The sequence below is a fragment of the Rhinolophus sinicus genome, chromosome 17, assembly GCF_057876585.1.
Source record: "Rhinolophus sinicus isolate RSI-liver-muscle chromosome 17, RSI-T2T, whole genome shotgun sequence".
Lineage (NCBI taxonomy): Eukaryota > Metazoa > Chordata > Mammalia > Chiroptera > Rhinolophidae > Rhinolophus > Rhinolophus sinicus.
This window is the reverse complement of record NC_142517.1, coordinates 190,971,397-190,998,508: the sequence shown is the minus strand read 5'-3', so window position 1 is coordinate 190,998,508 and position 27,112 is coordinate 190,971,397.

Sequence of the window (27,112 nt, the reverse complement as noted above, 5' to 3'; positions counted from 1 at the left end):
TAGAACAGAGAAAGTGGAAATATTTTTTTTTAAATTGCAAATGAAAAGAACAATTTGTGATAAGGGCAAATTAAATAAAATACACAAAATCCAAATATATAAGCAAATATCATAAAATAAATGTACTCATCCACAATTCAGCACATTTTCTCTATAAAGGGACAGATAGTAAATATGTTAGGCTTTCTTGGCCATATGGTCTCTGTCATGATTATTCAACTACGTCATTGTGTGGCACAAAATCAGCAATAGACAATACACAAATGAGTGTGTGTGGCTGTTCCAATGTACCTTTTTTTAACCCAAAGATAGATTGCCTTATTTGGCCTGAAGGTTATACTTTACCAATATCTGCTCTAAATCCACAACTTAAAATAAAAAATATTGCAGAATTAATCTTTCTTCTTTAAATTCCATTTATATGATGCTGATGAAAGGAAAATCAAAAACATAAGGCAGAGAAAAATTAAAAATAAAAGAATAGAAAAGGTATGCCAAGCAGATACTTTTAAAATAAAGAAATTGCTGGAATAGAAGCCTCCTGTCACAGGAAACTTATAAGCAAAAAAATAAAAAATACTTAGAAATGGAGAATAGGATAAATGTCTAGACTAAAAGGCTATATAATTTTAGACATGTATGCAGCTATAAGCATTGCCCCAAATTTATGTATGTGTATGTGTGTATACATATATAATAGAAATTGACCATCATAATGGAAGATTTTAATGTATTTCTCTGAGTATTTGATAGATGAGGCTGACATAATAATGATATAGAAGATTTGTGCAACACAACATTAATTTAAAGGACATATGTGGTATCCTGCAGCCAACAATTAGAAAATTAATATCTACCCAAACACTTGTGGAAAATATTTGGAACTGTCACATATTATGCTATAAAGCAACTTCAACAAATTGTAAAGCTTAGTATCTTAAAGATAAATTAGATCTGATACAATAGATGTGATATGATAAATTAGAAAACAATAAACACTTAAAAATAAAACAAACATAGCTATATTTGGAAATAACAGAACACACTTCTTAATAATATGAAGTATTCAAAATGGAAGTCAGAAAAGACTTCAAATTTAACAATAATATACCAAAGTTGTGGAATATGAGTGAGTGGTCATAAGCAGTATAATATACAGTAATGAACACCTATGTTAAAAATAAGAAAGGCTGAAATTAACAAAGTATTCCATTTCAAATGTTAGAGTAAAAACAAGAGAACGAAACTCAAGAAAATTGAAAGAGTAAAACAATAAATATAAGAGCAGATAACTATTATGTACAAAATAATAGTACAATTAAGACACTCAACAAAGCCAGAAGCTAGTTTTTTATTAAAAAAAAAAACAAAAAAAAAAACCACTGTTCGGCCCTATCCTACAAAGTAGGTCCTAAGACAATGAATAAAGATGCTATATTTTTATTAGAGAATGTGATCCTAGAGAATTTGAGTGACGATCAAAGGAATTGAAGCAGCCAAAGAGGAAAAAAAGGTCAGGCTGTGCTGTTGAACTGGCCACAGAGCAGAGTAATTGATTCTTTGATCCCATAGATCATTATAAACTGCACCTTAGGATGGTACTTCCTGAGAGAAGGTCGATAGCAGAGGTGGATACCTACTGGCTCCTATAGAGGTTGGGTCTAAGATTAGCCCCTTTATGTTCCCCTCTGAGCTGCATACTCATAGTTCCCCAATGTGATCCTGTTGAACCCACAACTCAGCACAAAAAGTAACCTAGAGCAAGAGATAAGAGGCACAGGCATGAAGGCACTGTAAGGTTGAACCTGCTTGAAGATGATCAACTCTTCTGTAGAGCTGTTCACTGCAGCAGCTAGAAAAAGTGGTTCCAGGCCCCAGAAGCATTTGAGGCCAAGCGCATCTAAAGTAGTATACACAAATTATCAGAAAAAAAAAGACCCCAACTCTACCAAGATTTTTCAATAGAGCGAAGAAAAAAGCATAAGTAAACAATATCCAAGAATATTATTAAATGAATTTGAAAATAGACAAGATGCATAATCTCTTGGAAAAATATAACTTGCTGTTCAAAGGGAATTAGCAATGCTAAATAAACTGGTAACCGTGAAAATAAATTACATCCACAGATTAAAGCCTACCCCCTAAAATTAGCTTTAACAAACAATAAGGGGAAAGACAATCTAGTTTTATACAAACTTTTCTAGAGAAAAAGGAAAAATAAAATATTCTAAATTAATCTAGCAAAAAACAATAAAATATTCTTAAAGTTTAAGTTAGGAATACAAGAATATATTAACATTATAATCTAATAATGCAATGTACTAAATTTTAAAAACTTAAACATATAAAACCATATAATAATTTCAATAGATACAGGAAAAGCACACAGTCAAGTCTAACATCTATGATTTAATCTTCCGATTATGACCTTGTAATTTATATTAAACTCATGCTTTTTCCTAGAATTACTAGAAAAGTTAAAGAATTTCTGAGGCACTCTCAGGACTTGAAAGATCAATATCTCACTGAGAAGGGAAGCCTACTGAAGGGAACCAGGTATTTGGAATATCCAATCTCCCCCAGTTCCTGTGGGATATTTACTGAGACGTAAGGGTTCTAAGGTAAAAGGCAGAGAAGTTGACACGTGTTTAATAAATGTCAGTGTTTGAGAGACAAAAATTAGATTTGGGACTGCCCAGACAGCTAGAATTTGCAGGCCCAAGACCTCAGGGAGAAGGGAGACACAGAGAATTGAGCCTGACTCTCTGTGCTAGTTTTCTCAGTGAAACATTTGCTTATTCCTAAATTGCAGAATGACAGGAAAAGAAAGTGGCTGAAAAACACAGCAAATCTTTTCTTAGGCTTATCATTTGGGGGAAAGAAAATTGAAAGTCAGGGACTTATTAAGTGAGAGAGGTACCTAAAAACACACAGACATTCTGTTCAGTCCCCAGGAGAGAAACAATATTTTTGAAGTGAGGGTGAAAGAAGCAGACACAGCCTTAAAAATCTGAAACCCAGATGAAGACAGCTCATTGCCTAGTTGGATTGAAGTGAGTTATCTTTTCAATAGCTGTCCAACTCTGGCTTTCACTCCTGAGAAAAATAAAACTATCTAGAACCTTTCCAGCTTTTCTTACACAATGTCTAAGATGTGATAAAAGTTTACTAATCACACATACCAAAAAAAAAAAAAAAAAAGAAAGAAAGAAAGAAAAGAAGGAAAGAAAAGGAAGAAAAAAGACCAGACCACAAATAGACAATTGAAACAGACGTACGTGTGATTCAGATTTTGGAGTTATCAACAATAAATGTTAAAAATAACTGTGATTAAAGTATCTAATAACATTAACAGGAAGATTAATAATTTCACCAGAAACTGAAGCCTATTTTTAAAATTGCATTAAATTCTAAAAATTAAAATAAAAAACTGAATTAGGAACACAATGTATGGGTTTAACAGAAGTATTGGCGAGAGAGAGAGAAAAAGAGAGAGAACTGAAAGACAGGTCAGTAAAAAACTATTCAAACAGAAGCATGGAGAAAAACATAAGAATGGCAGAAATCTAAAACAGAGTTTAAAATGCAAAAAGAAATGGGGAAAGGGTCTAACATATACATAATTGGAGTTTCAAAATATGAGGGAGAATGGGGCAAACAGTATATTTGGTAGATAATAATTGCACTATACAAGATTGAAATAGTTTTATTAAAAATAATGAAAATGTAACATATCACTATTTTGGTGTTACAGCTAAAACTATGTTTAAAGGGAAATTTAGAGCCTTAAATTCTTATTTTAGACAAGAATACTTTACTAAATACTATCGAAAAGACAATGGTAGCACTGAGGAAAGAAACAGTAAGTTCTATCCATGCAGTGCGTTTGGGAAATAGTTTGTGGAGACAGTGTTCTTTGTCAAAGTTTCATTACTAGTGTGGCTAGCATAGGATAAGTGGAAAAAGTGACAGCATGTGAGTTTGGAAATGTAAGGTGAGGTAGCTTGTGCTCACTAAAGAACTAGAATCTTTCCTATTAATCAGGGATTCAATGGCAATTGTCAGTGGTATTTAAGTAGAAAAAAGTGATATGAGAAATCTGAAATAAACATAATTCTAATTGCAGAGTTAAGGATGAATTAAAAGAACAGACGAATTAGAACGTTCTTGAAATAATGAGAAAGAAAACTAATTTGGTGTTTTTTGGAGTACAGAACACAATATGTATTTAGGAAATATTTCTTGAGTTGAAAAGACAGGATCCAATTGATAACTAATCGGATCCTGGAAGAAAGAGTAGATAAAGAAAAGAAGAAGAATTATCTATTTAATTTACTAGTTGAGCATGGAGTCTATTACCATAAAAGAGAATAAAAGAAGAGACTTTGAGAAAGAAGATAATGGACCTGCTTCCATCACACAAGTATGGGGTACCCATGAAAGAATATGTTGGAAGTAGCTAGTAAATAGTTTAAATAATTGGTTGAAAACTTGAAAAGGAGGGTTGTGATACACATGTGGGTGCTATCAGGTGAGGTAAGAAGAATAGGTGAGAATGCCAAGAGACAATGCAAACTGAGAAAAAGAGGAGGACCATGGAAAGAATTTCATTGCTCATTGTGGGCAGATTAAGACGATATAGACCCAGACATCAGGAGAGCTGGCAGAGAGGAAATTCAGGAAAATATAGGATTATAGAGCAGCAGTTTTAAAAAGGAGGGTTAATATACTTTACCAAGGCAGCAAGACTTTTGTCCTTTCCTTCACCCTTTCTCTTTTATACTAACAAATGTAATATTCAGAACCAATAAGATTTGGGAACATAGATATCAATTATGTGAAATACTCATCAATAACTTTACAACTAGGCCAGACTGACCAATATTTAAATGAAACAGCTAAAACAGCTCTTAATGCAGCTAATTAATGTAAAATAAAAGTTGTCAGGAATATAACTGAAAATAATTAGTTAATGTTAACATTAGTCAATCAGTTAACATCCCCGTCAAGTTGGCAAGCATGTAAAATAGTGACCTGTGTGTCTCACATTATTATCTCTGGTTTAGACATTACCCTTAAATATGGAGGCTTAGATGAGTTTAAAATCTTCATGTGTTGATTGAATCTTAAAGTCCCAAGTGTAAATCATTTCTCTTGTTTTGAATTTTCTCTGATAGGGAAGATTTATCTACAGGAATATTGTCAAAATCATTTCCATGGCAACCAGCTATGATACCTATCTAGAGAGATTACTCCATATACTAGTGTAGAAATTATACACATGGGGAGAAAACAATAATAAAAATATTCTTAACTTGTTTGCACACCAATTTGCCCTAGAGAAACAATAAAGATTAAGTGAAAATGTCTGTAAATTTTCTTTGCTAGAAATGTTCTGGAAAATCTTTGTCACACCCTCCTCTCCTCCAATTAAAAAAAAAAAAAGGACTCAAAAGAACAATAGTTCAGAGACAAATAATTTAAAATTGAAGTTATTTGAATGTTTGACAATACGTCTGTGTGGCAAATAATTTGATCTCTTGGCATTCGGTGGTTCAGTAGCAAACAACTAAAATACTGATTGTAATATACAATCGGTTTATTAAAAATCTATCTCAGGGATTTATTTTGCCCCTCAGGATCTGAAGTGAACTTTCCACTATTCATTGTTATTCAGAATACCAGGCTTTGGAAGATAATCAGTTCATTAGCTAGGCTTAGGAAACGACCCTCATGTCACCCTCTTTTTTGATTTTGCAAAGGTCACCATGCAAATGTGCATGTTTTGCACTAAGATAAGCTTAGAGAAATAGCCTGAAATCTTGTGGCTCGGTAATAAGTTCTGACCCTCCTTCACCCCCCCACAAAAAAGTCTTGAATTTAGAGAGGTATGTACTCTAAGAGTACAAAAAATTGTAAACAGGGCAAGTCAGGCTGCTCCTGAGAAACAAACACAGATAGATGGAAATAACAGGCTTTTCTTCCATATTAATAACAATACATTGTAAATCACAATTCAATACAAGAAAACACACTAAAATATCAGAAATATTCAAAACATGACCCATTTATCTTAGCCCACAGGACAAATTTAACTGCAGTAATCTCTCTGTCATCAGAAAACATAACCCATTATACGGCTCCTCAGCTGATGAGAGCAGATGAATAGATGAAAACAATAAAATGAAAATAGAAACTATATGCTCTTTCTGAACTAGTGATATCACTGTTTTGATCTATAATGGCAAAGTAAAATAAAATTATTGCAGTTATTTAGAAAATTCAGGCCGTTAAACCTCAAATCACTACTCTCCTCCAAAAGTCCCTATATAAAGTAAAAATATGCACTTTTGTCTACATTATCAGTATAATTGCACTATGTGTCTCTTAATTTCAGAGTACAATAATTTTCTTGATAGTTAACATCAGCAACAATGAAATAATAATAATACATTTACATCAGAATTGATCAAATGGATTCAGAGTGGCTAAAAACATGAGGAAACAAATTCAATCAAAGCAAAAAAAAAAGGATTGGAATAATTTCTTAAAGTGATTTACTCTCTTCATGCTTTATTTGTAACTTTTAAAACAGAAATAGACTAAGAGATACAGAGGAAAAACTGATGGTTGCTAGATATGAGGGAGTTTGGGGAATGGGGGAAAAGATGAAGGGATTAGAAAGTACAAATTGGTAGTCACAAAACAGTCACAGGGATGTGAGATATAGTATGGAGAATACACTCAATAATGTTGTATAGATCATGTAGGGTGCCAGATGGGTACTGGACTTATCGTGGGAATCACTTCATAGATTGTGTAGGTGCCTGACCACTGTGCTGTATACTTGAAACTGATGTAGAATAATGTTGAATGTCAACTATAATTAATTTATAGTTGTTATGTACATAATATATATATATATATATATATATATATATATATATATATATATATATATATGTATATACACACACATATATATAAAATGTATGTATAATATGTATGTATGACTATAAATATGTATATATAGTCACAGGATGTAAAATGTAGCATAGGGAATATAGTCAATGGTATAGTAATAGCTATCTATGATGTCAGAAGGATAGTAGATTGTAAGGGGGGTTATCACTTTGTGAGGGGTATAAATGTTTAATCATTATGTTGCTTTGTACACCTGAAACTAAAAAACAAAAAATCCTGGAAAAAATACAATAAAAAATTTTTAAAAATCTGGAAAAATGAAAGAGGAAAAGGTGGATAGGAAGAGTATGAGACTGAGATTTTTTTTCAATTATTAGGAAATATTTCAGACATTCAAAATGGCATATAGAATATTATTACAAAATTTATGTGCTAATCCTCAATATACCTTGAGAAATAAAACTTTATAATAATTGATACCACTGCTCCATAATCACATCCTCTTCCCTAGTGTTGATGCTAAATTTTGCATATGTTATTCTATTGGTGGACTTTTATAGTTCACCTTATTCTACCATTTAATTATGTTAACCTTGAACATTTTAAACTAAATATAACAATGATAGATATATAGATATCTCATTTTTCTAAATGAAATATTTCTCTATCAAACCAAGTAAACCATTTATGTGTTTAAATTTAGAGTATTAAGTAAATACATGTAATATTAAATAAAGGATCTTTCCATCTATGCAATTCTATAAAAGTTTGCAAATTGTTATAATATGAGACTTCCTGTGGGTAATTTTCAGAAGGGTGGCGGTGATTGAATTATCAACAAATACAAGAAAATGACACAAGGACTTCAATGTAAGTAGATAAACAGATAAACACTTAACTCTCTGATGATTGACTATAAAGATAGAACTGTATTCTCTCTGTTAGAAAGACAAGTGTCCTTGGCTTTTAAGTCCCAACAGAGAACCCCATGGCACATCCGTCCCTACTTCTTCAGGCTTCTTTAGCATTCTGTCTGCTCTTTTTTTTGTAATACTCTTCTAACTTCTCCTAACTGATATCTAGACTCCATTTGTCTTTTGTCCCTTGTCCTGGGACAAGGAACTGGTGATTGCTTCCTCGAGGCTTAGTAACAGAGCGAGTGAATGTAGGATTAATTTCTCAGGCTCAGTTACCAAGGACACATCCTTCTATTATTCCCCTGCCTATATATATATATACTCGTATGTCTGCTAGGTCAAAAATTATAATGTTCTACATATTTTAATAATTATATGTCCTGAAAACTTAGGCTCTATGCAAGTAAAGGAGAAGACTATGTCTCACAGAGTGAATAATGCAAAAGATATTAAGCCCGCTAATAGATTTTATTACAAATTGATAGCATTAAATAGCATATTGCAATGTCTGTTTTATAATAGTAAAAAAAACAAATTGCATCCATTTTGCTATTCCACTTTTAAAAGCTTATTGTGTTTTATGTGATGTCAGATATTTTGCTTTCTGATTGAATAGATAAGATGTTTCTTTTTCTAGTTTATTCTGAAGAGAATAAATCCAAATCCCTCAATCTAAAATGAATCCCAATGACTTGCACAAAGAAATATGAGTCACCATGTTTATGTAATAAAAACATTCACTATCTAAAGATAATTAAGAACTTATTTCATTGAGGAAATCTAGAACTTTTTACTTTTCTGCCCTTAATCATATATCACCACTATCACCACATTGTGGGACAAAAGAGTATGGGCCTGAAAGACAGAGCATATGAGAAGAGCGGATGGCAGGATGAATTGGTCTTTAGATGTATTAACAGTTAGAAGAGGTTAGATTGTGTTGCTTAACGAACAGCCCCCAAAACTCTTGTGTCTTAAAGCAGCAAAAACGTATTTCTCTTGGAAGTGTGCCTCAGGTCTGGGCAATTACCCAGCATAGCTGCCCTGCATGTGATAGCTCAGCTCTGTTCCTCCATATCAAACTGATTTCACCACCACTGAAGTAGGACATGGAAGAGATAGAGAATCATGTACAGGTTTATAAATGCATCTACAGAAGTAATACTTCTCAGTTTGACTCACCTATCTTTGGACAAACAAGTCACATGGCCACTTCAAAAGTTGAGGGGGTTAGAGAAATCCTAATTCATGCTTGGAAGTAGGTGAACTGGAAATAATGGATAATTGGTAGTAGTACCACACTTCAGCACCCTAGCTATCAGTAAAATTTTACAAAGTATTAAAGCTCAATCAAGCAAAGGGAAGAAACAGGACTAAGCACCATGTAGCAACTCATACTCCATTTTGAAGATCAAATTCTAATGTCACTATTGATGATGTTTCCCTGACACACTTAGAAAGATTTAGTTCTCTGTCCCTCCAGCGCATTGTTAAAATTACACTTACCATATTGTGTTAATCTATTGCTTTCCCCTATATGACTGTGTGAGAGAGAAAATGCCTTTTCAACTTTAGTGCATAAGATAATATTTGACACATAGAAACTGATTAAAAAAAAAACTCATGTAAAAGACAGGAGGAGATAATTTGGAGGAAGAGGGAGGCGGAGGGATGAAAGAAGGAAGGAAGCAAGAAAGGAAGAATTTGCTGAAGGCGGCCTAACTTTGCAATGATAAAATTTTCACAGGCGTGCTACTGTGTCTCCAGATCTCCTCCACATCATAATTTTCAAAGGACTCCAAAGTAATTTTAAAGTATATGGCAAAGGCTGGTGATTGGGTACCAATATCCATGTCCTCTTCTCTTTTAGAAATTCTAATTTTAGAAGGGCTTTTGCTAAAGACTGTATCTCCCAAACTCTCGTCCAGCTAAATTGACCATATAATTAAGTTCTTATCAATGGGAGGGGAGAGGAAGTGATATGAACAATTTCCTGGTCATACTTTAAAATGAAACTCTCTGCCCTCTACTGTCCTTCTCTCCTTCCTTCTGATATTGCTAGAGAAGCCATTTAAACTACAAAATGGAAGTAGCATGTTAAGGATGGCAGAACAAGAGAGAAAAAACCTAGATCCCAAAAATTGCAATTGTAAAATTAGCCACGCACTTCCTTAAGTTTGTTCAATTACTGTGAGAGAAATTCACTTCTATCTCATATAAGTTGTTACTTGGTCTTTATCTTAGCATCCTAACCAATACAGTGTTTAATATAAGGTTAAAGCATGCGCACACGAACACACACACACACACACACACACACACACACAATCTTTTTGTCCTAGTGCTAAGGCATCAACAATGCAATAGAGGCACTGTCATAGGCAAGTTTAGATTAAACTGCATAATTATAGATAAATGCTTCAGAAAGCACAATAGAACATAGAAATCAGTGTTGACTTCATCTTAATACCACAAAACTTTAGAAATATAGAAAGATTTGTTAATTAAATCAGAACCTCCGAGATAAGCATTCTAAAACCTTAGTGAAATGCATTTAAAATTAGTTATCTGACTAAAAGTATTCATAATTAATTCCAAATAAAATTCACTGATTTGGCCACATCCTTGTAGACCATTAAGATGCATCATATTGTTCACAATTTTGCCCTTTCAGTAGCAGCTGTACAATTTCATTGAGGACATCGCCACATTAATAGTCCCACATGTCCAAATTTGCATGAAATAAGCAGTCATCAGCAATTATGATTTGCCAGGGAAAGATTCTTTAAACCCTTCTCAAAGCCAATGACACATGTGTGTTTCCTGATTTTAGGATCTAATTTACTCCAGTGCTGGGCAGCAACATAAGGAAAACATATTACATATCTTAAAATCAATTCACTAAAGAGAATAAATACAGCGAATAAATCTGATGTTCTTATTCAACAAGAGTGATCATGATAAACCTCTGCTGCTCTTTCTCAAGACTGAAAGAAGTAAAAAAAAAAAATTGTGTGTGTGTGTGTGTGTGTGTGTGTGTATTTAGGTACTAGAGATAAAGATAGAGATAGATAGAGACAGAGATAGAAAGCTATAGAGATAGCACATAAATGTTTTTGAGTTTTTTATCCAAGATTCAGAGGGCAGCCTATAAAGCCTAAATCATAAAGGGTACCTGCCTTGTGATATCAGCTACAAAATATTCCATATTTATCATAGCCAACATGTCCAAATTGAATTCATTTTTTGATAAACCTGAGCTCAAGGAGAGAAATGACTTCGAAAGGCTAAGACCTAAATCTGCTATTTTTTTTTTTTTTTCAACAGGATTGAGAATGTCTTCAGGGACTGCTAATAGTGTTTGCTTGTTTTCATGGTTAAGAAAGTCCAAGTAATTCTTTCTGATTATCTGTCAGGAGTGAGTGTAACATAATCAGATAGTACAGTTAAAAAAATTTTACAGGGGGTGAGGGTTAAATAAAAAAGAAAAAAAAGAGATTTACAAGTTTTAGAGCAACACATTAGTGGTCTAGTTAACACAGAGTGTTTTTGGTGTTGATTCTCTATGTTTTATACTGGGTAAAATTTTAATTTTTTAATTTTCCTATTGTATTATCTGGAAAGTAAAGATAATACAGAGAGCACAAATATTCCCCATTGCATTATTGAGAGGATTAGATGATATAATAATAATAATTTTTAGGTTTTCTTTAAATGTGAAGTTTTTTGTTTGTTTGTTTTTTAAGATGAGACAAAAAGAAATATTTTTCTGGCATCATTTATAACTTTTTAGCATGGATTTTACCTGGAAGCAATCTGCGTAGTAAAATTCAATTAGGGGGTATTTTAAACAAACTGTTCAATGACCAAAATGCTTTGACCCCAATCTTTCACTTGTGTAATATACATAACTGAAAACAGCTCATATAAAACATATCTGACACAGCGATCCATATTTACCTTGGAGGTGGGCGAAGGAGGTTAAAAGGTTTTATAGTAGCAAAAATAGCTTCTTTCTTTTGTCTGTGTATGCTAAACCAATCAGTGAGCATATCAGAGGGCCAAAAAAGGGCCATCTCATTCTCATTCTTTCATTCTCATTCTGGTCCTCATTCTTTCTGTGTGTATGTGGGTGGGTGTGTTAACTTATACAGAATATAGAATTACTTGTAGAATTATTTCCCTTTCTTGGATTTATTTTGCCATCTCGCTGACTTCTAATTCTTTAAAATTAAGATAAGGATCATTTTCTCAAGGAAGCTTCCTCCCTTAATGTCTCTTTATGATTATTACAATGTAAATCCTCATTTTTCTCTTCCCACAGAACACTTAACACCATTGTTATCAGACATATCAATCAGGGCTGCAACAATGCATAATGTGCTTCTTACCCACTACACAATTAACTCTCCATAATTGAGTGTTTTCAATTTATAACGTTGTATTGGGCATCCTTATAGTGTTAATATTCTACGTGGTCAATAAATGTCAAACAAATGAATAAATGTGGCCGTGATGGTGGGGAGGGTGCTACTTCTTGAGAGTAGCAATTATTCTTGAGAGTTTTGTTTTGTTTTGTATTGTTTTGTTTCAGTACAATGATGGAAGCAGTCATCCTTAATCTCTCCTTCAAGCCTCCTATGATAAAAAACCCACTTTATAAGACAGTTTTCTGGGGAAAAAAATTAGACCATGGCAACCCTCCAGCTATTTTCTGCCTACAAACCACCTTGATATGGAATTCTTCCTTTTGCTAGTGTTAGTATCATTCATTCTTTTATTTATAAGAAAGCAATATAAAATTCTTAGGAAAAACTCACCGATGTATATAAATAATCAAATTTATTACTGCAAATAAAAATGATCAGGAAATATGGAGAGAAGACAAACGCTCAGAACAGATTGATGCTATTCTGGGAAACAGTTTTGGAAGAGATTAGTTGTCAGGGAATCATGAAGAAATTCATTGAAACTTGTTTTATACAGAAAAAGGGAAAGGATATTAGGGAGCTGTATAATTATACGTTCTTGAGTTGCAAAAGTCCTGGAAAGTTATTGGCCATATCTATTAATATAAAGAGTATAGAACTTAGAAAAAAGCAAAACCCATGAAAGTGCCGTGGAAGATTAGATTTGGCTAGACTGGAGGACCCGAGTAGAGAACCTGAATTAAATGGGCCAATTTCTTGCTTATTAATATATGTTAAAAACTTAACTGTAGTTTAGTAACAATATTAGTAATATAAAGCATATATATTTATTGTACTTTTTAGCATTGTTTTATCCTGGGTAAGAATAAAATTATTCTTACATTGAGCAAGGAATGACAAAAAAACAGTTCAGTGATATGAAATATCTCCATAGGGGGTCACATCCACATACTTCATATTAAAAACAAAAATGTTCTTTCTTGTTACGCAAATACACTATGGAAAGTAGTATGATCAAATCTCAATTTTACGCTTTGTGGGTAATGGTAGCTTCTCTATTTGGAGGCAAGTAGATAATTTTCCTTTTATCCAAATGTGCATTCATTCCCTTTCAAATTTTGTTGCACTACAAAGAAGACTGGGTAAATTCTCTTAATATCTATGGTGGGATCATTCCCATTGACCTGCAAACATGGTGAAACGTCTCCCATATGAAAAAAAATTCACCCTCAATCCCCTCCTCCAGCTCCCCACCAAACTTATCTGCTCCACACATACACACACACACACACACACACACACACACACAATGCAGTTCTCAAAAGAAGTTTATTCTGATTGACTGTTTTCTTTTCATTCATTCTCCATTGAGTCAATTCATCCTAATTTTGATTTCAATGACTACACTGAAGTTTGAATGGCAAGGTTGCCAACATCTATCTTGCTCAATCCAATGTTGATTTACTAATCTCCATCCGATAAAAATGGTCATGTCTTCCTTTTAGCAATGCTTTTTCTTGGCTTACAGAACGTCATACACTCCTGGCTTTCCTCCAACTGCACTGGCAAATCTTTCTGAGTCTCATTTGCTAACTCTTTTTCCGCTTCCCAACCTCAAAATCTTGGAATATCTTGGAATGATTGAAAATCTGGGGTAATATATCAGGGCTCTATCTTTGGCTCTTTTCTTATTCCTATGGGAACTCACATTTTATATGATCGTACCTGATCCTATGGCTTTAAATCATATCTGTAGCTCTAACTGTGACTTACTTCTAAGTTCCATACTCATAATCACTGCTTGCATTTTTATTTGGATGATAATAATAAATCCATACAATGTGCTGAAAACTATTTACATATTTTTATATGGATTAACTAATTTAATCCTCACAAAAAACTTAGGAGGCAAGACTTACTATTGCAATTTTATTTAGTAGAGGTATAAATGAGACATGAAAAGACATTAAGCCACTTGCCCCGTTAGTAAGTAGTAGAGCAGTCAAGTTATAAGTCCCAATATTAAATATTAATCATGAGTCTCAAATTTATCATGTTCAAAATTAACTGCTGAACTTTTCCTATCAATCCTGTTACTCTTCAGTCTTCTCCTTTCTTTTAGCAAAACCCTAGTTGATCATCCTTGACTCATCTCTTTTACAACCAACATTCAATTCATCAGTCAAAATGTATCCACTTATTTCAAAAACAAAAAAAACTTCAAATTGACCATTTTAAACCACTTCCACTGCTACCACCCTATTATAAGCCATTAATGGCTTATAAGCCATTAACATCTCTTTCCTGAACAATGTCTCGCCTCCACTCTAATAGTATCTCTTTACTTCTGCTCCCTTTCATTTTCCACTCATCATCAGAATATACCATTTAAAGGTACCATAAAGTGACATTAATCAGATTACATTAATCTTCAAAAACTCCAATAGCTCACTGGACAATTTCATAGCCTATCAGTTACTACTTAATCTAGATGCTGCTTTTCTTGTTAACCGTCTCCCTTTTGTTCCAGATATACTAGACGTTGTTTTCTTTTCTTTTTTGGAGGTGTGGGGGCTATTGTTTAATTCTCTTTTTTTCAATTGTATTCAAATATATCACAGCATATATTTAAGGCATATAGCATGATTGTTCAATTTACATATATTGCAAAATGATTACCACAATAGTTTCAGTTAACATCTATCTTTTCATATAGATACAGTAAAAAGAAAGAAAAAAGGAAAAAAAAAACAAAAAACAAAAAGCATTCTTTATGTACCAGAAACTCTTAGGGTTTATACTTTTAACCAATTTCCTGTATAATATATAGCAGTGTTAGCCTATAGTCATGAAGCTGTACATTACATACCGAACACTTATTTATCTTATATCTAGAAGTTTGTAACTTTTGACCATCTTTCTCCAATCCCCCCTCTCCCTCCCCACCCTTTGCCTCTGGTAACCATAGTCTGATCTCTTTTCTATGAGATTTTTGTTTTTATTTTTTTAGATTACACATATAAGTGAGATCATACAGCATTTGTCTTTAGCTTTCTGACTTATTTTACTTAGCCCTCAAGACCCATCCAGGTTGTCAGAAATGTAGGACTTCCTCATTTTTATAGCTGAATAATATTTCATTATATTAATGTGTTTTATATATATATATATATATATATATATATATATATATATATAATTTCATTATATAAATGTGTTATATATATCAAAACTTCTTCATCCATTTTTCCATGGATGGACACTTAAGTTGTTTCCATGTCTTGGCTTTTGTCAATAATGCTGTTGTGAACATGGGGGTGCAGATATATTTTCAAGTTAGTGTTTTTATTTCCTTTGCATATGTTCCCAGAAGTGAATTGCTGGATTATATGGTAGTTTTATTTTTAATATTTTGAGGGTCCTCCATACTGTTTTCCACAGGAAGTGAACCAAGTTACAATCTCACCAACAGTGCACAAGGGTTTTCTTTTCTTTACATCCACACCAGAATTTGTTATCTCCTGTCTTTTTGATGATAGCCATTCTAACAGGCATGAGGTTTTAATTTTCATTTCCCTAATGACTAGTGATGTTGAGCATCTTTTCATGTACCTGCTGACATTTTCTATATCTTGTTTAGATGGAATAATAATATAATAATAGTGGTACAAGTTTTGAGATGATCGTATGTTTCTTTTCTTTCATTCTAGTAATATGATGTATCAGATTGATTGATCTCTATATGTTGAACCATCCTTTATCCCCAGGAAAAAATTCCACTGGATCATGGTGAATGATCTTTTAAATGTGCTGCTAATTTGATTTGCTAGTATTTTATTGAGAATTTTTGCATCTCTATAGCAGGTGGGTCTGTGTTTCATCTTTTTGACTGGGCATAGGAAAACCAGGCTCAGGGCCAGGAAAATTCCTCATTTGAGGATCTGAATCAGGCAGACCTGAACTCTGCTGACTTCCCTGGTCAGAGTTCACTGCTGACTTGTTTTTTTTTTTTTTTTCAAATGATCCAAGCCACTGGTTGGGATTACTACTTGGGCACTGCAGGTATGACCTTGGCTTGCCAAGATCCATGTGCTGGTTGTTGTAAGCTCTCCCCACCTTCCCAATCAGGTTTTAATGGTTGAGCCCTGCAGACTGTAGGATCCCCTGCAATCTCCATGGTGCAAGATCAGAGTAGGAGCTCCCAGACAGCCACCCACAATGCTGAGGAGGGCTGGCTGTCCCCTGGGTTATTTTATCCCAGTGGATAAATTGGAGTTTCAGGGGAGACCTTTCCAAGTGGTTCTGTGCTGGCCTCAAGGAAGGGCTTTATGATCAACATATAGCCACTTCTCTTACTCTTCTAAGGCAGTCTCTCTTAATCTCTGTAGTACAATGTGGGGTGCTTCAGCCTCGCTCCCATGTTCTAGGGTTTTCTCAGTGGTGCTTTGTTCTTATGTAGTTGTTTGTTTTCCTTTTTGTGATGGGTGCAAAATTAGGAATGGCCTATGTTTCTATCTTAGCCTTTCCGATGTTTCTCAAACACATGTTGCATGGTTGAAATTAACTGTCTTTACTTACTAATTTTTTTCAACTGTAAATCTGGTACCCCAGGTATTAATATGATTAGTTCATGATGGGAAAAAGAGTTTGTTATAGACTTAAGTTTCCTAGGAAAATATAGGTAGTAAAAGTTAACTAAGTCAATCATTGGATTAGTCATTCATTCAACAAAGAGAATTAAATACCCACTATATGCCAAGAATTGTAACTGTTATGACAGGCTACAAAGGTAAAGCAGATATAGCCCTACTCTCAAGGACTACACCTTCTATTTATTCACAACCCACCTATACATAGGACAGTTCCCCAGTCACAGGCTATAAATCATTTTCTAAATAAATAATACAGACATTTATTTTGTACTTTTGGTCAACTTAGGGAAAATATTAGAACTAAATCCAATGCCAGGAAACAATTTTAAATTTCAGAGATACAATTAGCACTCGTAAAAATGGAAAGGATGTCAGTGCATACCTATAACCTGGTGGACAGCATTCCATTTACAGTTAACAATCAGACAAGGTACAGTACAACAGAATGTGATAGGAGAAGCTTTCCTAAAGCACCAGAAAGTAGAGGATAGTAGTGTCTATCTTACAGTATTTTATTATTATTATTATTCTGTGACTTTACTACATCCCTAATACACACACTTAAAAATATTTTTTTTTACATTTTAGGTGATTTTTTTTTTGTGTGTGTAATTGCTCCTTTTTTCCTAGAAAAAGAAGAGAGTGGTAAGGAATAACTGAATAATAGATTGTTTTGATTACAACTGCTGTGTAATTCACATGGTAACTTATTGTATTTCACACTTATTCTATTAATTTATTAAGCAAGATCTTTCTGAAAGAGAAAAGAATAAATAGAAGATTTGAATCTCTCAGAATTTTTCCAAAGCCCTTGAGTTGAGCACTTTTCTCTCATGTCATGTGTGTGTGTGTGTGTGTGTGTGTGTGTTAGAGAGAGAGAGAGAGAAAGAGAGAGAGAGACAGAGAGACAGAGAGAGAGAGAGAGAGAGAGAGAGAGAGAGAGAGAGAGAGAGAGAAGAAACAGCATGTGGGAAACATGGTAAAATGTGAGATCAGGTAATAGTAAAGAAAAGTTGGAAACAGGGAGCAAAAGAAAAAGAAAAGATCAGTTGTGAAAGAAGCTCTTTTGTTGTCAAACAGACACTTAGACACCGAAAACATTGGTCTCCTGAGCACACTTAGACAGTCCCAGAGCTCCGCGGGGAATACAACACACAGTTAAAAAAATACTGACGCAATTAACATGTAGTTTTTAAGATCAGTAGTAGCAGTGCAGGTAGCCAGAGCTAAAGTGAGCATTTATTGACTGTCATTGTGCACTAGAGAATGTGCTAGGCTCTGAGAGATACAAATAAATAATGTATATGGTCAATGATATCTCAGTATAACCATAGGTTGCACAGTTTATTAGGATATTGATAGCAATGGCGATTCATCATTTGTAGTGTTATCATAAGTATATATGGATTAGGTGATGCTATAGAAAAAGAACATAAAACTTTTCCTTCTATAAAAAGAATTGGCCTGAGACAAAGAAAGAGAAATTAGTTTCTTGAGTTAGGAAAACATAATTAGTGACAATAATAATAAATTTTTTCTCCTACTATTTCTTATGTCTGTAATGTACTTTCATTTAACCAGTGTGGCAGCTGACTGAGATGCATGAATGATCTTAACTAAAACCAGAAGATCTGCATAGCACCACTCTGCAGAATCATGAAATTTTGGAAAGCTTTGCTGTGCAATAAAAGCTAATGGACATGCAAAGTAGAGCTCAGAAGACATTTATAAGCCTTTAATATTCAGATTATTGAGTCAAGAGTGCCACTGAGTTATCAGAGAGAGAAAAGGAGCTAAAGATAGAAGAACAAAATCTTGGGATATACCCGTATCTAAAAAAGTGGAAAAAGGGAAGGAAAATTGGCAAAACAGGGAAAGGAGTGAGCATCATCTTTTGAATACATCCTGATTTTATTCATCACATTATATGCAATGGTCCAGATATGTGTATTCTACTTCTGGTAAACCTACCACAACATTTATCGGAAGAACCATCCTCCCCCTAATATAATTCTATTTGCTTCACATTCCTAGAGTTGCAAGGCTGCCTGGACAATTGAGAATCACATTCCCCTGGACATTGTTTTTGATTAAGGAAAGATCAACTGGCTGAATCATAGCCAATGGGACATACACAGAGAGGTACTCTTTCTCTCTTTTTCATTGCACTTGAACTTGACCAACAGTAGGTCTAGTATTGTTGGTAGCCACTTTGTGGAAGCTGAGAATTTAGACAATATGAAGCTGAGCATAGCCAAGAAATAAAGAAAAAACAGAATGGGTAGCATTATTTAAAGCCTTAACACAGGTCATGACTGAAGCCAGTACTTCCTTTTTATTTTTCGGTTTGATGAGGTAATCAAGTTCTCTTTTGTTTAAGCCACTGAGTGGGATTTTTCTGTCTTTTGCTAACATAAAATCCTAATATTTTAAGAAACTTTTAAAATTATTTTTTCTTACATTTTATACAAAGAAAAGAAAACACACTACACAACTTAAATTAAAGAGCTCTTAGACCATTTGTTTTCTGCATCTCAAGTAAGTACAAAAATAAATTTTAATTGGGTTTTCCTTAATGTTCTCTACAGTCATTATTAGTGAAGACAATAATAATGATAACAACCACATCCATGCACTAGATACTCTGATATGTAATTTATGTGTGTGTTTATATGTGTGTATTTCATTTTCTCTTTAAGATTGACCTGAAAGTTATATGTCATTACATTAGTTTTAAAGATAAGAAAATTGAGATATGGACAGTTGAGCCCCGTTACTATTAATAAATCAAATCAAATAATTGATTTTTCTGTATATAGTCTAATCAAGAGAAAAAATGTCAGAATTTAGAAAATCATAATTTATATGGAATATATATTTATCCTTCAGTGATGAAAATATAGAAAACGTATTATCAAATTAGTATATCATAGTACTCTTTGCAATACAATAAAGGTTTTCAATTGTTAGAACTGAAAAATTAAAAATAAATCATAAATTAAAAATCAGCCCAAGGTAAACAAAAGAAAAAATAAACAAATGGAGATTAAATTAAAATAAAACATTTTTGTACAGTAAAGGAAACCATCAACAAAGAGAAAAGATAATCTACTGATTGGGAGAAGATATTTGCCAATGATACATCTGATAAAGGGTTTAATATCCAAAATGTATAAAGAACTGATACAACTCAATACCAAAACAACCCAAATAATCCAATTAAAAATGGGCAAAGGACCTAAATAGATATTTCTCCAAAGAGGACATACATATGACCAATAGATATATGAAAAGATGCTCAACGTTACTAATCATCAGAGAAATGCAAATTAAAACCACAATGAGATATCACCTCCCACCTGTCAGAATGACTATGATCAATAAATCAAAAAACGAGAAATGTTTGTGAGGATGTAGAGAAAAGGGAACCCTCATGCACTGTTTTTGTTATTGCAAATTGGTACAGCCACTATGGAAAACAGTTTGGAGATTCCTCAAAAAAATAAAAATAGAACTACCTTATGACCTAGAAATTCCACTAGTAGGTATTTATCTGAAGAAATCCAAAGCACTAATTTGAAAAAATATATGCACCCCTATGTTCACTGTAGCGCTATTTACAATAGCTAAGATATGGAAGCAACCTAAATTCCTATAAATAGGTCATTGGATAAAGATGATGTGGTACATATAAATGGCGAAATATTACTCAGGCATGAAAAATGAAATCTTACCATGTATGGACCTAGAGAGTGTTATGATACTGTGTTTCCCTGAAAATAAGACCTAGCCAGACTATCAGCTCTAAGGCGTCTTTTGGAGCAAAAATTAATATAATACCCGGTCTTATTTTACTATAAGACCAGGTTATAATATAATAATATAATATAATATAATATAATATAATATAATATAATATAATATAATATAATTCATTATACTAAACTAGTTATTAAATAAATACATGTATGGCTAAAGACTCAATTAGCAGGAAAATGATACTTTTTTGAACTGGAATATGCAGGCATGATATCATTTCTATTTTATGACCTTAAGGCAACTCCTTATGAATTCATCTTTCCTAAATCAATGTTAATCTTCTTCCCCCACACAGTATTTAAAAACCTAAATCAATGTCGTCCTTTTAGTTAACTGTTATTTCAAAGAGCACATCTTGGGAACTCGCAAAGAGACCACATGTATTTAGGGGAGCCTGTGACTCTAAAACAGGTACAGCCCTGCGTGACAAAAAGATCCATAATATCCAGGTAACCCAAGGTTGGTAAAATTGCAGTCACTATACATCTTTTCTCCAAATGCATCTCAAGCATTCTTTGAGTACAAAAGTTGTTTTGTTTATTTTATTATTCTGTCCCTTATTTTAATAAACAGTGGGTCATTTTCTGGTTTCAAGGTTTCGGTTCTTCATTAAGAAATTCCTTTTGGGGATCAACATTTTACAGACTTTTGGGTTGAAAGTGAATAATTCTGTGATCACAGGAAGGCATTCACCAGGTACACTTTCCGGGTGTGCATTTACTCTTGAAAGGTTCATTTGATTGTGATGAATATGCAGAGGGCTGTGCCCCTCGTGAAGCTTCCACTAGGAGCCCTCAGGCTACTGCTGCTGGCCTCAGCTTAAACCTTTTAGGAAATAAATTTTCATATTTACAAAATGCAGTGTTATGTGTTATTTTTCTTAAGGCAAGGTGTAATCTTTAATGTGTCCGATCTGTTAGCATTGCTATATATAGATGTTAAAAGAAACCAAGTCACAAACTTGTTATCCAAGAGGAATATTCTTTTGGTCATAAAAAGCCAACACAAATGTGATGTATAATCTAGGGCTTTTTCTTTTAAAAACTTATCAATGGTCTTTAAGGCTTTTTCCCAGTATATACACTTTATGTTTATCCCAAGGAATTTAAATCTCCATTCCATAGCTCCCACTTTAAAAGACAATTTAAAAATAAACTGTGTTAGAGGAATGTGGATCCTTAAACTCATCTAATAGAACAGTTTCAACAATTTTCTCACAAATCTCTTAAATTGTAGATACAAGCAGTATGAAATTCATGTTTAAGGCAACCAAGGATATTCAAAAAGCAATGAAGAATAAGTGAGGCAAAAGTAATACTCTTTTTTCTTCCCAGCTGGCAAAAATTGATGGGAATAAAGCCATAATATTCTAATGATAGAAAATGAAAAGGGGGAAGCCAAATCATTCAGGAAGAATTGCCATATGGCTAGAGCCGAGGACAAATGCAGACGGACTTACACATTATGCGGTTATGAAGGAGGGATGCCATGAATAACTATGTTCACTAAAACTGGGATCTGAAGATTCCATTCCAAATTCTGCTTCTGAGTTCATTCCTTTAAGTCTTTATTATTTTCTTGGAACAGACTTCCTGAGAGCCAAAGAAGTGATTTATATATAAACAATCAAAGTTGGCATCACATACTTTTATATTGCGTGCAGCCAAGTGTACATTTTTAACAGCTGTATATTTAGTCAGGCCATACTTTTAAAGTAATACAATTATTCTAGAAGTACAAAAGCTGACTCACTTTGACAAACTAACCAAACTTAAGCAAATTTAAATATCACTAATAGCTCTATAATTATGTAAACTTAACTTTTAAAATAAATTAAATTTTTTCTTAATCAGTCACATGGGATTTGAAATCTTGGGAATTCATAAAGATATTTTGATTATAGTTTATCTGATGAAATATTTTATATATACCTACATATGTATACATCCAAAACTGGTTTCTCCCACAATCAAAGAATAGTCAAACAAGTAAGTAAGATGCTAATTTAATAAAATTCATAAGCCTTTCCATTTTTCTTTTATAAATTATTGTATTTAATTGTTTCTATTTTTAATGTTTTTAATTTTAAATAATTCTTTAATTTTTTAAATATTTAGTTTTATTTGTTTATAAATGGTGCTGTAAGATATATATAAAGTGAGACTTTTTTATTGCTTATAAGGGTGATTAATTTTTTTTAAAAAGTATGACAGAAATGTTACCTTTGCTTTGTTTTTTTGGGAAAGCTCCCAAACAAGTAAACACTTTCTTCTGTGGTTTATTTGTTAAGGCTGAGATTGGACAATCTTTTGAGGTTCCTGGCATCTGTAGGGATATTTTTGACCATTTTTCCTAAAACACATGTTGCCTGAGAATGGAGAATACACATTTTATATGTAATAGATCAAAATAAAATGATTGCATAATAATAATAATGACAATTTTTATATAACAAAGTTATAGCAGTGTCTAACATTTATTCAGTACTTATTATGAGTCAGGTACTTTTCTAAACATGTTTCATGAGAAAAGTCATTTAGCTGACACGAAGATCCACTGAGATGGATACTATATTTATGAAGATCTTACATATAAGGAAATTGAGGTACAAAAAAGTTAAGTAAATTTGCTAAGGTGATATGGCCAATGAGCTTCAAAACCTGGAACCTAATGGCCATGCACTAACAATACTGCCCCTTCCATAGGACTGAGACATTGCTGATTAAACAAGTCTCAACACAGTTTGAGTTGACAGTAAAATAAACACACTCAGCACTTATCATCATGGATTCAATTTTTAAAATAACTCTTTCATCAATTCAATGCAATTATGACTCAGTTTTAGAAAATAAAAAGAAAGATAAGAAGGGACAAATTTGTAGCTCTGAGTCCCAGCTTCCAATTTTCTTAAAGAGAGAAAATAGACAAGAATGTGGCATCTCTGTGAAGAACACTTGCATGGGTTTTTATAAACCTTCCTGTATTTTGGGAAAAGGATGTAAACCAAGAAAAACAAAGCCAAGTCCAGTATGTTTTCCTTATTGTGGCTGCACACGGAAGCAAATTTTCACTATTATCCCCCGTCCAAAAAAAAATGTGACTCTTTGGAAAATTTTCCCCAAAAGCCATTGAACTTCTGCCAATAAATATCCCTTAATACTCTGGAATAAACAAGAGCATCTGGCACTACTCCGTGTGAGCTGTCACCTTTACTCTGCCTGTTCATAGACTTTCTGGAAAAGAAGGTAATGCTTCCATCTGGTCACAGCAGCAAAGAAAGCAGAAAGCATTGAAGCACTTCCACTGAAAATCTGAGACTAAATCCTGCAAGACTCTGTAACCTGAGGGGAAAAATAATAGAACATTGGATTCTTTTCATAATGAATAGTTCCCATCTAACACCTAGACGTGGAGTGCTGGAGGGATTATAGAGAGTCATTAAGAATTTGCTTACTTTTAGATAGGTTCAGATTATACAAGTTCACAAATTTTTAACCATTTGTGATTTTCTTGTTAGTAGTAACATGATGATTTTTGAAATGTTATAAGGACTGCCAGGGAAACAGGAAGTTGATTGGCTTTATGTGGACCACTGAAGCTTTAGGATTTCTTTTCTAAACCAAAATGCATTCAAATAAATTATAAATAAATAAATTGTAGATACATAAGTAAATAAAATAGAAAAGAGGGGAAAGGAAATTTGGTAGAGAACAAGTTTAAGGTTACACAGAATAAAGTGATTTTAACCTTAAGATTGGATTCTTCTTGGGGTCAGGGGTGTTTAAGAGTAATATTTAAGATTTACGATCACTAGTTGTAGTTTCTGGGATGGCATGTTGAAAGGATTTACTTTATCTGAGAGACTATAACTCCCATCCAGAGTTAGGTGCTTCCTGACACACAAACCTAACCATGTTTCGTAGAAGAATAGCCAGATGTTAGGAGCTGCATTTTTCTCTTCCATTTCCAGAACAAGCATTCTTAAACTTAGAGTTTTGGGCTTCCTGAAACTCTATGCAAAATTTGAGTGAGTGATTGTACATTGTGTGTGTGTGTGTGTGTGTGTGTGTGTGTGTGTGTGTGTATTCCATTTGCCTCAGGAAGGGTCCAAATCATTAAGAAATACCAAATGGTTTTGAAAAAAAATACTACTTTGGATTCTTTCCAATGACTTGTCTCTTTCACCTGAAATAGAGAATTTATGTCTTTGCAACCACACCTATCAAAAAAACCTCTGTGGTCTCTGGTAAAGGCTTATGAAGAAAAAGATGATGATAGTAAAAAGAATGGCAATGATACCATATTAGCCTTAATAAGCTGATCAAACGTATTCACTTAAACTAATTTCAAAGAGTAATTTTGTGCAGATCTGTGGGGGAAGGGGGTTGTTTGTATGAAGGTACTAGATTTCAGCTGAATTTTTATAAGTTTAATTTTGTAAAAATAATAGGCCTAAGAAAAATAAGCTGAGATGCCTACAGAAGACCTTTGTATCGTATTCTCAACATCCGAGGTCTGACAATTATGTTCACGAACTCATCCTAGAAAAAGTGCTACCTTCCTCGTGGCTGAATATCACCTTTGAAGTACTCCCCTTGGGAAGCTATGCACTGATGCCAGCGCCTAGTCCACCTGTCAAAGCAATTTTGGAATTATTTTTCCAGAATGGCCATCAGAAGTGTCGTTGTATTACCCTTGATGTCCTGAATGTCATCAAAATGTCTTCCTTTCAATAGTTCCTTTATTGTCAGGTAAAGAAAGAAGTCACTGGTGGCCAGATCAGGTAAGTAGGGAGGGTGTTCCAACACAGTTATTTGTTTATTGGCTAAAAACTCCTTCACAGACAGTGCTGTGTGAGCTGGTGCGTTGTCATGATGCAAGAGCCGTGAATTGTTGGCGAAATTTCAGGTCGTCTAACTTTTTCACACAGCCTTTTCAGCACTTCAAATAGTAAACTTGGTTAACTGTTTGTTCAGTTGGTACAAATTCATAATGAATAATCCCTCTGATATCAAAAATGTTTAGCAATATCGTTGCAACATGTTCATGAACTTAATTGACAGACCTCATATATCACAATTTTTACTTATTCTGCTGTTAAAAGTATTTGGGTAGTTTTCAGTTTTGCATAATTACAAGTAGAAATACTATGAACATTCTTGTATATGTTTTTGTTGTTGCTGTTGTTGTTAACATATGCACTTATTTCTCTTGGCTATATACCCAGCAATGGAATTGCTAGGTCACACGTTATATTTAAATAATATTTTAGTTGATTCTACCAAAGCATTTTCAAAATGTGTCTACCCATTTGCAAGTCCACAGGAAATGTAAGACTTCCAATTGATCCACAGCTTCATCAAAACTTTGTATGATAAGCATTTCTTAATTTTAGTCATGTTAGTAGCTTTGCAATGGTATTTCATTGTGGATTTAATTAGGATTCTCTGATGACTATGCTTATTGTCAGTTGGGTTATCGGGTTTTTTTTCTGAAATTCCTGTTCAGTGTTTTGTCGACTTAAAACTTGGACTGCTGATATTTTTATTGATTTAAAAGAATTCTTTACGTATTATGGCTATAAGTCCTTTACCACATGTAAGTATTGAAAATAGTTCTACCTAACATATGGCTTAACTATTATCTTAAAAATTTGGATTATCTTGCTATTTATCTTTCAATTCACTATTTTTCTCTTTAGTAATTTCTAATACTCTGTTTAAATAAGCAATTGAGAATTGTTGGAACAATTATATATGTATTTTTTAATTCCAGACTTTTTTTTTGTTTTTTCAAATGTATTTTATGTCTTAGCCTGTTTGGGGTGCCATAACAAAATGCCATAGACTGGATGGCTTAGACAACAGAACTGTATTTTGTCACCGTTCTGCAGGATGTTCAGGCCAAGATCAGGTTCCAGCAGTGTTCAGTTTTTAATAAGGATTCTCTTCCTGGCTGGCAGATGGCCACCTTTTTTCTGTGTCCTCATATGGCTTTTCCTCTGTGCATACAATGGAGAGAGAGCGACTTCTCTCATCCTCTTCTCATAAGGCCACCAATGCTATAGAATTAGTTCTCCACCCATTATGACCTCATCTAACCTAATTACCACCTAAGAGTCTTATCTCTAAATACAATCACATTGAGGGTTAGGACTTCAACATACAGATTTGGGGGGATACAATTCTGTCTGTAGTGCCTTGTTATTTTTAGATTTCTTACTGCATGTTTGTTTTTGTCAGTTTTCTTAAACACTCCATATGTGTTTATTTACAAACACACACCACACACACACACACACACACACACACACACACACACACGATGTAAAATCACATCAGAATCAAGGTATAGAGAATTTCTACCACCT